Genomic DNA, 14,607 nt, shown 5'->3' with positions numbered 1-14,607 from the left:
AGGATTAAAGGTGTGTGTACCACCATTTTCTGGCCTCTATGTCTGCCTAGTGGCTGTTCTGTTCTCTGACCCCAGAAAAGTTTATTAGGGTGCACAATATATTGGGGGACACAATATCACCACAGACATCAGAATCAAATAAATAAAATTTTAAGTGCAAATGGTCATTTAAAATTACTACAATAAAAATGCACAAGATCAGCCGGACAGTGGTGACACAACCCTTTAATTCCAGCACTTAGAAGACAGAGGCAGGTGAATCTCTGTGAGTTTGAGACCACCCTGGTCTACAAAAAAAAGTTCGAGAGCAGCCAGGGCTCTTTTACACAGAGAAACCCTGTCTTGAAAAATAATGTACAAGATCATGAAATCACTATGAAAATAAAATTATATGTCAATCATCAAAGAAACTTCTTTTGCATCAGACAAAATCCAATACAAAAGTCCACAACTGGCCAAAATGTAAAGAGCAACTGACTGACCATGGAGTACCTAGCCCTACCTAATTGCTATGTCCCCAATACACACCCTACACTTCAAACCTAGGGAGCATTGTAGAAGAAGAGATAGAAGGATTCTAAGATATAGAAGTCTGGGACATTGGCTATGATATAATATCTTCTATATATGACAGGAAAGCTGTGCCCATGAAATCTCAACAATACTGTATCCTAAACAAGATCTGAGCAATGCCAACACCAGTTAACATTTCAACATAGATAGGGAAAATTTCCCAAGGTCACATCCCTGGGTCAAGAGCCCAGGTAATCAATGACTACTGAGATAGGGAAGATCAGGCTTTGCCAGGGCCAAGTCCCCTGATTAGTTTTCTAATACCAAGTGGTCAGTCTTAAACATATACACATATAAGTGACACTAAATGGTCTCAGCTGTCTGTATTTATATATTTATGGACAGATGACAAAATTAAGTGGATATATAAAACAACAATAAAAAATAAGAGGAAATAAATTTGAGAGGGTGTGATGCATAGAAAATGTATGGTAAGACTTCAAAGGGAAGAAGGGGTGGAAATTATATAAATCCAGTACTCATATATGAAATTATCAAAAATGTTTTAATTATATGCCAAAATAAATATTACAAATGATTATTTTAAAGAATACTACCAACAAAGACTAAGTCATGAATGAATTTTTTAAAAACTAAATAGAATGATGAGTAAAATGATTGGTTTAGTAATCAAAACCCTCCCAGCGCTAGCTTTAAGAAAAGCTTAGAAAATAATCACTTCATAGTGTATTCTATGAAATATTGAAATAGCTAATGCCAATCCCTCTCAAACTATTCAAAACCTTTTAGCCAATGCTTCCTACATCATTTTGTAAGACAAGTATAGCAAAGCCAGGAATGGGCTCTGTAAGAAGTGAAAATTATAGGTTAATATCTCTGAGAAGCAGAGATGCAGAAGAATCCCCACACTATGATCAAGTGAGATTCATCCCTGAGATTCAAGGACCGCTCAACACACACAAGTTGAAAATGTGACATACCACTTAACAAAATGCAGGATATAAAGCCACATAGTCATCTTCAAGAGACTCAAAAGAAAAGAAAGCATCCAACATACTCAACATCTTTTCACACTTGAAATTCTCAACAAATTAATTACAGAAATTCTTCAGCACAGAAAAAGTTCATATGTGATTTTATATAATGTGAGGTGCAAAACAAGAGTTCCCTCTCTCTCTGGTTCTATACATTATAATACTGGAAGTTCCAGTGAGAACAGTTAATCAAGGAAAAGAAATAAAAGGCATCCAATTGGGAAAGGAGGAAGTCATTTTAACTCTGTTCTCAAAGGACCTGAGCATACACAGAGAAAACACTAAAAATCCCACCAATGAAAAAGAAACAAATCTTTAAAGCTGATGGAACAAGTTTAATAAATTTTCATGACACAAAATCAACATACAAAGCTGGAAGTGTTTCTGTAAACTCACAATGAACTTTCTAAAAAAGAAAACAGTCCATATATAGCATATATAGTATCATTAAAAATTAAAATATTTAGGAATAGATTTCATCCATGTTGTAAAAGAACTGGACACAGAAAGCTAAAAGTTGGTCATCAATGGAGATGGAAAAAAATATACAAGAAAAGAACTTTATTTTTAATAAATTGTGTCAGAAGACCTAGATATCCACATGCAGGAGAGTAGTTAGACACATTTCATACCACATACAAAAATGAAGTCAGAGTATATTTAAGACTTCCATATAAGACCACACACACACACACACACACACACACACACACACACACACACACGACAAAATCTTATTGAAGTTTATCTGGAAATTATTTTAAATATAACCCTGCATGAAAAGACAAAAACAAAACTAGGAGAATGAGATAGCATCAAACTAAACAGCTTCTGCACAGCAGAAGACACAATAGCAGTCTGAAGAAAGCGTCTGAGGATGGAAGTGCATATACAACCATCTCATAAGAGGTTACTGTCCACGGCAACGTTTGCAAGAAAGCAAAATCCTCAATAGAAGAGTAAGAGAGTATGAATGAGAGTGAATGGTTTGAATGAGAATTGCCCCCATAGGCTCATATTTTTGAATACTTAACCACCAGGAACTCTTGGAAAGGATTAGAAGGATTAAGAGGCATGGCCTTGTTGGAGAAAGTGTGTCACTGGGGGTGTGCTTTGAGAATTCAAAAGCCCATGCCAAACCAATTCTCTCTCTCTCTCTCTCTCTCTCTCTCTCTCTCTCTCTCTCTCTCTCTCTCTCTCTTTCCCCTCCATCTTGTAGATCTGGATGAAGCTCTTAGCTACTGCTCCAGTACCATGAGTGCGGCCATGCTCCCTGGCATGATGATAATACACCAACCCAAACTGTAAGCAAGCCCCCATTAGATGTCTCATTTTATTAGAGTTGCCTCAGTCATAGTGTCTCTTCACAACACTAGAACGGTGACTAGGACAGTGAGGGATTTGAAAATCTGTTCTACAAAGAAAAATCAAAATGGCCATCCATAGGTATTTGAAAAAAAAATTCAACATAATATTTAGAACAGTTCAAGTCAAAAGAACAATTAGATAGCACCTGTCTTAGTTTGCTTTCTGTTGCTATGGTAAACATCATGACCAAAGGCAACTTGGGGAGGAAAGGATTTTTTTCATCATATAATCCATCACTGAGGGAAATCAAGGCAAGAACTCAAAGCAGGAACTAGAAGCAGGAACTGAAGCAGAGGCCAAGAACAAATGCTGCTTTATTGGCTTGCTCTCTATGGCTTGTTCAGCTTGTTTATTTATGCAAACCAGAACCACCTACCTAGGTGTGACACCACTCACAGTGGGCAGGGTCTTCCCACATCAATCATTAATCAAAAAAAAAAAACCACTTCACAAATTTGCCTCCAGATCAATCTGTTTATCAACAGAAATTCCCTCTTTCCTGGTGAATAGATTGTGTCAAATTAAGAAAAAGAAACCAGCACAGCATCTCATGCATGTTAGGATGGCTGTTATCAAAGGAAAAAAAGATAAATACATGATGAATGTTGAGAAAATGCAGTCCTGTTTACAATTGATGAAATTCAACTGGTATGGGTATTATACAAAACAATAGGGAGATTTCTCAAAAAAATACAAATAAAAAAACCTATGGTATAATCTCTCAGTCTTACTACTTCACATCCATCCAAGAGAACTGAAATCAGTACCTCAAAGAGAAAGCTGTACTTGTTTATTGCAATGTTATTTATAATAGGCAAGATATAGATTCAACATAAGCATCTGTTAGCAGAAGAATGGAAAAAGATGATGGTGTAAATAGATATAAACAACATTATTCAACTTCAGGAGTATTTACCATGTGTGACCGACAGTATGGATGAATATGGAGGATATATTAGCCAGGCAAAATAAATACTGCATGATCTCACTTATAGGTAGGAACTAGAACTCAGTCAAACTCCAAGAAACAGAGACTAGGACTGTAGTTGCTGGAGTGGGGAGTGTACACCATGGGGAAAGGAGGAGATGTAGGTCAAATTGTACATACATTCAGTTAGACAAGATGTGCTGTGCAGCTAATAGACAGTACGTGACAATAATTAATAACACTGTATTGGGTGGTAGAGTTTTGCTAAGAGAGTGGGTCTGAAATGTTCTTACCACAAAACACAAGTGGTTATGCATGCTGAGAGTTTTATGGTAGCAATCACTTCACAGTGTGTATGTAGGTAGTTGAAACACCACCTTGTGCACCTTAACTACAGATAGCGTTTTATCAGCTATACTTCAGTCAGCCTGGAAGAATGAAAAATGCAGTGTTTAGCTTGAGGTTTCCTTCTCTACACCCTTAAGTTCAAGAAGATTCAACCACTGCCTGCCACACTCCTCTTTATGCACTGTGAAGTTTCCTTAGCACAGCCAGCAATTTCTTCAGCCTCACTACACACTTGACTGAAGCAGTTGAAGGCGACAGCTGAAGCAACATTTACCCATTCCATGACTTAGAATACCAAGATCTATTTCCACTGCCAGTAGATACTGGGCTCCTGATACCAGACAGATCCAAGAACTAATTTGAAATGTCCCCAATTTTAATGTCATTTCCCTTGGAAACACTTTTGGTGCAAACACCTGTTTGATCTGACTTTCATCATAGAAACAGAAACTATTTGATGTCTTTGGAGAATATAAAATGTAATATGGGGACTGAGGGTTGAATGGTCTTTAGAATAGCTAGAAGCATAGAGTATAAGTCAAGGAAGCCCACACTGATAGTATTAGGACCAAGTCACCTAGAGGATGTTGCTAAGAAACTTGCCTGAGTCGTCCTGAGCAGCAGTGAGAATGGTTCCTGAAGGTCCACTGGGAAAGCATAATCATCTTATCTTTGCAGCCGATAGTCAGTAAAGGCATCTCCTCTTCCCCCTTTTGAATCATATACACATTCTTTTTTATTATTAATAAATGTTTTATTCATTTTACATACCAATCACAGATCCTGTTCTTCTCTCGTCCCCCCCGCAACCCACCCCCTATTCCCTCCTACAAGAAGGTAAGGCCTCCCTTGGGAAGTCAGCAGAGCCTGGTACATTCAGTAGAGGCAGGTCCAAAGCCCTCCTCCTGCCTCAAGGCTGTTTGATAATGGGCTCCAAAAAGCCTACAGAGATAACCAAACCAAGCTAGTGGGAACTCATGAAATTCAGACCAACCCCTGTGGAGTGTCCACTGGACTGGACTAGGACCTCTGCCTAAGTGAAGACAGTTGTGTAGCTTGATCTGCTTAAGGGGCCCCCTGGCAGTAGGATCAGGATCCATCCCAGGTGCATATACACATTCTTATTTGAAGATTTTAAAACTACCCTAGCCAGGCGGTGGCGGCGCACGCCTTTAATCCCAGCGCTCTGGAGGCAGAGCCAGGCGGATCTCTGTGTTCGAGACCAGCCTGGTCTACAGAGTAAGATCCAGGACAGGCACCAAAACTACACAGAGAAACCCTGTCTCAGGAGAAAAAAAAAAAAAAACTACCCTAGAACTCCAACAGCAGAGAGATTCTGCAGCCTGTAATTTCGGGCGTCCGTGTAATTCCTGACTTCCACGATGCATGTAGAGTATAACAGGAGTGATGATGGTGTCTTGTTGACAAGAGACCACACAGGACAATTGCTCAAAGAAGTGAGCCATTGATGACAGAGCTCTGAGTGTGTGATCACGAGGATTTTATTTAGGGGTAGGAGTCCTATGGGAATGTCTAATTCTTAACACGAAGACCAATGGTTATCCAGTTAAGCCCAAAGCTTGTTCTTTTGTTGTTGTTGTTTTGTTTTCTAACACTTATTCTTCCTCTGCCCTATGAGATAGAAAAAAAAAATCTGCGTTCAAAGCTCTGCAAATTCTCCAAGCTGTTTCTCCGTCTTCACTGCCACCAGAGTGTTGCAGGCGACTGTCGTCTCTCACCTAGAGAGCTGTCTTTTCTGTCAATTCTCTGTATCCACAGCTACCTCTCTAAAGTCAAATCAGATGGCAATTCCTTCACTGAAATTATTCCACCTGAACTTGGATCCCACCTGGAGTTTCACCTCTAACAAACTCTCTGGTTATTTCACTGTTTCATGTTCTCCACTCAAACATTATCCATTTTGCGGTTGCAACTTCTCTTTCTCACTCAGTACCCAACTTCCCTTTGTCCTTTATTTGAGCAAACAGGTCCAGAATTTATCCAAGTTGGTAGATACACACTACTTCTTTAGGTGGCCTCTCTCACTTTTAACCTGCATGGTCTTCCTTTGGTTCCTTTGGTTCAAGTACCAAAAGCCACTCCTATTCCCAGCACTTGCTCTCCTGATCACACATCACCACGGGAGCAGAAAATGATGGAGAACAGGATAAAGAGTTCTCCCTGAACATGGAAGCTGAGCTAACAATGATGACGAAAGCTATGTATGGCTATCAGGGTAGAAATGTCACCACATCCCAGTGAATGACTTCATGGGAGGCAAACGGCCATTTAGAATGGTCAAAAACAGAGAGCTTGGGGGACAATGCAAGCTTTAAAATTATCCTCTTCCAGCCAACGCTGTGCCTGCATGTGCGTCACTCAATCCAAGGGACAGAATCAGCACAGGTTCTCACAGACTGAAAGTTCTTAGAACTACTTGCTAAATGAGTGGCTAAGTGAAGGAATGGGGAATTGAACAAGGAAAGGATCTTGACACTAACAGGAGCTTTCAATGGTCATTAGTATCTACTGGTGTCTCCAGAGAGGCATGCTTTACATGTGTGTCCCTGTCACATTTGGGACTTCTAGTAGCATTCAACCATACCTCCTTATATGATACTCTTCTTTAGTAACCAAATAAACATATATCTCTACTCACAAAAGAATGGAATTATTGGCTACTTATTTTTTGATTTATCTATTCAAAAATGATGTTACACATCCTTATAATTCTCTTTTACTAATTCAGTGTAATGGAATTTTATATCAAATTGCTGTTTTGAAAGCCAGGCATTGCGACATGCATTTGTAACCCTAGTGCTGGGAAGATGGAGGCTGGTGGATCCCTGAGGCTTGCTGGCCAGCCGTCCTAAACCACTCAGTGAGTTCTAAGCCAATTGGAAACCCTGTCTTAAAACACAATGTAAATGGCTCCTGAAGGATGACCTGCAAGTTAAACTACTGGAACACACACACACACACACACACACACACACACACACACACACACACACACACATACACACCTGCATATGTACAAAATTAATAAATAAAAAGTCAACTAAAATTGTTTTAATAGGTAAAGATATCTATAGTTCCTTTTGTTTCCCTCAAGAGAAACGCCAAAAAATCTAGTTTCCCATTGACCTGACAAGTCATGCTTATGGTGCAAGAGAAAACACTCACAGTGAGGAGGAAACTGGTGTATCCCACGGTGTGACTTCTTCCTCAACACAGACCAGACTCAACACTGCCAGTTTTTACTCTTCAAAATTCTGAAGAGTGAATTCTATGTCTTAAGTATGACTGCTTTCTTGTTGTTTGTTGTTTGTTTGTTTGTTTGTTTGTTTTCTGGATTGAGTACAATAAAAGAATCTGGCAGTACCTCAACTAAATTCACTCTCTCTACATTCCCTAGACGATGCCCAGCAATCTTGATTGAATTTTTGAGCATCCCAAGTGCTGCTGTCACATGCTTTGTTGGTGATTTTTAGGTTTATTACCAGAGATGGCTAATCTCGTCCTTTGTGTGTATTTCAGATATCGTTTATTATGTACATCAAATACTAAACCAAAGTTCCTCATTCCCAGAATTTGGAGGGGAGGTTGCTCAGAGGGTGCCACATGGAGTGCCAATAGCCTTGAGAAAAACATGGGCAAAACTAGAATGTGGGCAATCTTCCCTCCAGCAAGGCTTCTACAAGGGAAATCCCCCTAGAGTTAGAGTGGTGTGGTGTGAAAGAGAGCATGCGTGGGCATCTGGAATCTGAGCTTGCAAAACCAATGAGGTGGTATTCCATTAGCAAAGGTATTTTGATTCTCACTCTTTCTCAAATCAGCAGTATCGCACACAGCAGCAAAACAGGAGTCTGTAGGACATTAGGCATTTATGTCACCCAAGATAAAAGAGACACAACAGACGCAGCCTGCTTGGCCATCTAGTGGAAATGACTATAAGCGGAGTGCTTACCAGGGCTCTCTATTTGTCGCCTTTTTATGCTTTTTTTGAAACTCTCCGTGTCTATGAGTGAATCAACCGGGCATGGTCTATGGTCCCTCAAACAATTTTCGAATCTGTTGGAGCAGACCACACTGAAATGAAACTGTACAAAACTGATTCTAGCTCCAGAAGCAAGATTCACAGATGCTTGAGATGTGTTCCCCACAGGCCGACCTTCGCCAGGCTCATAGCTCATCACATCACCTTGGCATTGGAACTCCAACAGAGCTCATCAATGTAAGGTAGAGGCAGCATCCCCAGAAACATCCAAAAACAGAAGTAGTTAAAAATTACAGCTTTGCATTTTGTGGCAATATTGTCTCTTTTATGGTAAATGGAGAAATAAGCTTTGTAATTGGGAAATTGAACTCCAAAATGATTCTTCTATTAATTATTTTCTCAGCTTAAATGAGTATAAGTTTTTACGTAATCAATGAGCACTTAACAAGCACAGAGTCATTATTTTTAATAGGATCATTAGTGTATTTTTTCACCAAATGGTGGTGGTTATTGAATCTATACTGCCTGTGAATAAAAGTGTCAGATTTCATTATTACCATCCTCTAGTAAAGTTTAACAGTATATTGTATTCTGCAGTACATGTAGCACTATCGCTTTGTAAATCAGGTCCCTCTATCTCTCTCCCTGTCCCCCAATTTCCTCTTTTCCCTCTCCCTTCAGCTCCCTCTCTTCCCTTTTCTCATATATACATATACACATCCATGTATGTATATATGTTTAACGCAGACTTCAAATAGTTCTGATCCAATGGCCATTAGCTTTTCTCAATTTATTTTTACCATTTGGCCTTAGAAATCATGTTACATTTTTACATTCAATGTTGAGAATATCAGGGTCATAATACATCAACTCTGATTTTATCCTTTTCTTCTGCTTTCCAGCCATCACAATTGATTTTCTTTTTTTTATCTTTTTTTACATTTTTCTTTATTAAGAAATTTTCTACTGATTCTACATACCACCCACAGATCTCCCCTCCTCCCTCCTCTCACCCTCCAGCCCTCCCTCCTAAGCCACTCCACATCCCCACATCCCCCAAATCAAGGTCTCCCATGAGGAGTCAGCAGAGCCTGGCACACTGAGCCAAGGAAGGTTCAAGCCCCTCCCCACTGCACCAAGGCTGGGCAAGTCATCATACCACAGGTACCGGACTCCCAAAAGCCTGCCCATGCACCAGAGACGGATCCCAATCCAATTGATTTCTTGAAGGCATATTTTTTTTAAACAGGCATCTTTTTTTTTTTCTACAAGCAACTTATTACCAGATTCTGAGGGTGTGATCCATCTCCAAAACAGCACAAATAAAGATGAGCTTCAGAACTTCCACGTGATGCTGATGACTCCAAACACAATAGTGAACTCTAACCAGGTAGCAAGTATCAGCAAGGGAGGACTCCCATAAAGCAACCTGGTGGCATAAAAAGACTGCAGCTAAGACTCCACTGATGTTTTTCACAGATTTTGACACTCCCTCCATTAAGAGGATATTATGTTGTCCTTATCCTGCAGACTAAAAGGCAAATCTTGAGAACAAAAGGCTTAATTAATAGGCAACCAACTGAAAGACTAAGGTAGGAGGCAGGCAGGGTCTTCCATTTGAATCCACACCGTATTCACTCCAGAATCCAGGAAAGTTCATAGCATCTGAAGCCTACCGGATCTGCGTGTTTCAGTCCCAAAAAACGTCATCTGGGAAAGGCCTGATATAAATAAGGGAGTAGGGCACACAAGCATCCACAATTCTACTCTCCAACTGTCCTGAGGACCACTGGACTGTGCCCACCCCCTGAGTTAGAGGGGAGGAGAGCTAAGAGCCACTTCCTTCCTGATTCTCTCAGCAGATGATACGGCACCACATGTTGCCACGGTTGCAATCTTTTTGTGCAATGATCATTTTAAAAACACAGAGACAGGAAGTACTATGGCCTATTTCAGTAAATATGAAAGATGACATCTCGCAGGTCTCATGGCACACATCTGTAATCCAAGTACACTCGGGAGGATGGAGAGCGCAAGTCCTGCCTGGGCTACACAGTGAGTTCAAGGCCACCCTAGGCCAATTAGTGGGACTCTCTCAAAATAAAATGTGAAAGCAGGGCCTGGGACTACAGCTCAGTGATAGAGCGCTTGTCTAGCATGCATGGGAAGGCAGTTTAGTTCCCAGGATGGAGAACAATATAGTCAAGGGTATCATGCTATCATTATGGCAGAGATCCTGGGCTAATACATAGGAATTTGAGCACACTGAAATTCAAAACGTTATGGACAGACGGGAGCAGAAGTGTCCTTAGCTGAGTATCACGGGTGCTAAAGGAGCCAGAGAACAACGAAAAGTCACAGGAATAAAGAGGAGCAGTGACATTAATGATGCAGCAGCTGAAGGTGTCATACTCCCTGCACACAGGGAATCACACCACCATCCCTTTTGTCTTTGCAGCAGAGCTTCCCCCGCCCCATTAACAAAGGGAAATGGTCTCTGCGAGTGTTCGTTACTGTTACTGAACTCTTACTGGTCCCAACCTGTAATGGTAAGAGACGTATATTGCAGAAAACATTACACAAGTGGGAGACCAGGGCCATATGTACCCATCTCATGTAATGAGGTTGGCACGACCTCTAGAACACAGCTAGGCAAACTTCCATGAAGCCAGAGCCCACGCCAAGTTTTCCAGTGTGAACCATATACCCAAAGATAAGCCTGATTAGAGCCGAGTGGCTCCACAAGGACGCCATGGCCACTGAGCCAGAAATAAAGAATAAAACAGCACTTAGTGGTTTGGTACTTGTTTCCAAGATCACACTCAATCACCTACCAGAAAGAGAGGGTGGAATCTAGGCATGGCTGAGCCAAAATCAACAATGGACAGTAGTCAGGTTGAATAATGTGTTCCAAGTATAGAGAAATTAAGAGAAGGGCATAATCAATTTAAAAAAAAGAGAGATGGGGAGGAGCAGAAAATATTGATAATGGAAACGGCTGAAGCTAGATGAGCTGGAGACACCAAAATTAAAGTCAATTATTTAACCTCTATTGAGCTCTTTTGCATCAAGCCTTAATTTAGGAGCTACTGGTATGTGATTAATCCAAAAAACTAGGAGATTACAATGAGGGAACTTCATAGTTTACTGTCATAATTTAGATAGTATTCAATTAATAGCTTTCTAGTGGGATAGAATTACCACATTAAATTGAACTAAAAAGGCTCAACTCTTTCCCTCACTAAGAAGCTCTCATTGAAATGAAGAAATACCAACATTCTGTTTAGAGTCTCGGTGTGGGTGCTTGGGGTACAGAAAAAAAACCTGGGGGAGGGGTATGAATGTAGCTCAGTTGAGAGTGTTTGCCATTTATGCACAAAGCCCTGGGTTTCATCCTCATTGCCATCTGAAACAGGGTAGGGGTACACATCTATAATCCTAGCTCTCAGAATGTGGAGGCAAGGGGGTCAGAAGTTCAGTGTCATCTTCTGCTACATAATGAATTTGAGACAGCCTTGGCTACATGAGTTACTGTCAGAGGTGGGGGAGGAGTGATGGAGACACACACTGAGGGATATACATGAAGAAGGAAACATAATCTCTCAACTCTGTTGCCTTGTCTTTCTTCTTGAGGGTAACTCATAATAAAGAAAGACTTTTTCAAACTGGAGAGATGTCCCAGTGGTTAAGAGCACTAGCTGCTCTTCCAGAGGACCTGGGTTTAATTTCCAGCATCTACACGGCAGCTCACAACTGTCTATAACTCTAGTTCCAGGGAATCTGGCACCCTCATACAGATATACATGCAGGCAAAATACCAATACACATAAAATAAAAATAAATAAATTAGAAAGAAAGAAAGAAAGAGAGAGAGAGAGAGAGAGAGAGAGAGAGAGAAAGAAAGAAAGAAAGAAAGAAAGAAAGAAAGAAAGAAAGAAAGAAAGAAAGAAAGAAAGAAAGAAAGAAAGGACTTTTTCTTGGGGCAAAAGTAAGCAAGAGACAGTTGAAAGCATCCATTGAGACCTAACACCTGAATGTTTTGTTACTGGTGAATCAGAACATCCTTCTAGTCACCATCCAGAGCATAGGGATCTGTTTGTTGACCAAATGTTTGCACTATTCTGTAGAATGGTCTCATGCCCTCAGAGACTCACACTATGGGCATAATGTCCTCTTGGAACCAACATCTCAGAGCATCCTACCCTGAAGGATAGTAGCTACTGTTCAGCATTGTCACTTAGGCTCCACGGTCACCACACTACGCTCACACAGTGGCTGCAATGTCCCAGGTGTGTCTGTAGAAGACTGTAAATCCAATGCCAAAGCCTCATCACCTTTGTGGACTCAGAATACCATTCTGACACTGCTCTCATCACAGATAAGCCCTGATACCACCTGCTGATGTCAGTGAGTGTCTGACCTGTTACAAGTGAGGACACTGGACTTGATTCATCAAAGCAGCCATGGTGGCACCTGTAGCCTATACCACTCATAGAAATCACCAACAGTGACCACTGCTAAAGAAACTGTAGCCTATATTTTTGTACCTACCTAGAACAAAAGCACCAATACAAATCTCCTAGTGAACTTCCTAGGCCATTTCAATGGGTGAAAATATCTCCCATTTAAAAATCACCTCATAAAAATGGAAGAAACAACCATTTTATCATATGCATAGACACCAGTGTAAAAGCATAAAAACCATGAACTAACAAGTCAACATGACTGTGCCCAAGAACCCAATAACTCTCCAAAATTGTTCTCAAGAAAACAATCAAAGTGAAAAAACACGAGTTGCCTGAAAAAGAATTTGAAACAATTATTCCAAGGAAGCAGAGTGAAATTTAAGAGAAAGCCAAGATGTAATTCAGAAAAGTCAGAGATACAATTCACAATTTGAATGGGAAATACAACAGATTTCCCTTATATAATATCACATAATTTATTTATGTATATAGTGAACCTTGGCAGCAACAGCATGAGCAACTGCAGTAAAGGTTACAGGAGAACCCCAACAGCAGATCAGATAACTGAAAGGAAGAGGTTCTAAAGGGGAAAGCATGTCTGTTGAAATAATCTAGTCCTAGGGAAGGAGGAGGAGGAGGAGGAGGAGGAGGAGGAGGAGGAGGAGGAGGAGGAGGAGGAAGAAGAAGAAGAAGAAGAAGAAGAAGAAGAAGAAGAAGAAGAAGAAGAAGAAGAAGAAGAAAAGTTGAAAAGGAGCAAACAGGACCTGAGAGAAATATTTGCATTATGGGTGTTCAATAAAGAAGACATGGAGAATGCACAGAAGATTTCCCTCTGTCAGTCCCAGGAGACACCTGAAGATCCAGACCTACGACCCCAAAGAGATCATCTCTGAAGTAACTGCAGACAAAATGTCAAAAGTCTGAGAGAAATAATCGATTCTAAAACCATCAGGATACACAAAAGGAAATTTCTCATAGACTAACAGTAGATTTTCCCAATGAAAACTCCATAGGCCTGGGGAGAATGAGATGATATACAAAAAGTTCTGGAATGAGAAAAATGGTACTCAAACACAGCATATCTAGCAAAGCTAGCCTTAGAAGTGAGGGAGATACAAAATCCTTTTCCCAACAAGAAAAAGCTGAAGGAATTTAATCAGCACTCAGCAGCCATACAGGCAATTGTAGGAAGGTATTTCAATTGGAAGACCAAATAGGTTAACAATCACCATGACAACATGTGAATGTACAAAGTTCACGAATACAAGTAAACACATAATCCAGGATGATTCATTAGCACAATGAAAATATCTAAATATTCAAATACCTAGTAAGAAAATTAAAAGGCAAAAAATTGTCAACAATCGCCCCAACTACAAGATAAGGAACTTGTAATGTAAAAAGAAAATCAAAGTAACAAAAATATCATGCAGGGAAGCATAAAATTCTAAAATATTTGTACAGAACTAAAAAAAAGTTGCTTCCAAATATAACATTATTTTATATCCATAATATTTTATGTAAGCCACAGAGTACCCATAAAGTATAAGATTACAGCACACACACGTGAGAAAGAAAAGAAAATCAAAATTGATCAATAAATAAAAGCACTGAACCATAAAGTTAAACAACAAAAGATAAAGTAACAAAAGAACCACAAAACAATCAGAAAACCACTAGCCAAGTGGGAAGAGTGTGTGTCCAGCTTTCAGTAATAACTCTGAAGGGCTGGAGAGGTGGCTCAGTCATTAAGATCACTGGCTGCTTTTGCAGAGGTCCTAGGTTCTGTTCCCAGCACTCCCGAGTTATGAGTTACACTCATAACTGTAACTCCAGCTCCAGGGACTCCGATGCCTTCGTCTGGCTTTGGTGAGCACTGCACACATGTGAGGCACAGACGAAGCATTCATACAGATAAAACTAAAGTAA

Source organism: Peromyscus californicus, unplaced genomic scaffold (genome assembly GCF_007827085.1).
Source record: "Peromyscus californicus insignis strain IS unplaced genomic scaffold, ASM782708v3 Scaffold_14__1_contigs__length_90479793_seg_2, whole genome shotgun sequence".
NCBI lineage: Eukaryota > Metazoa > Chordata > Mammalia > Rodentia > Cricetidae > Peromyscus > Peromyscus californicus.
Note: the sequence above shows the minus strand (reverse complement) of the source record.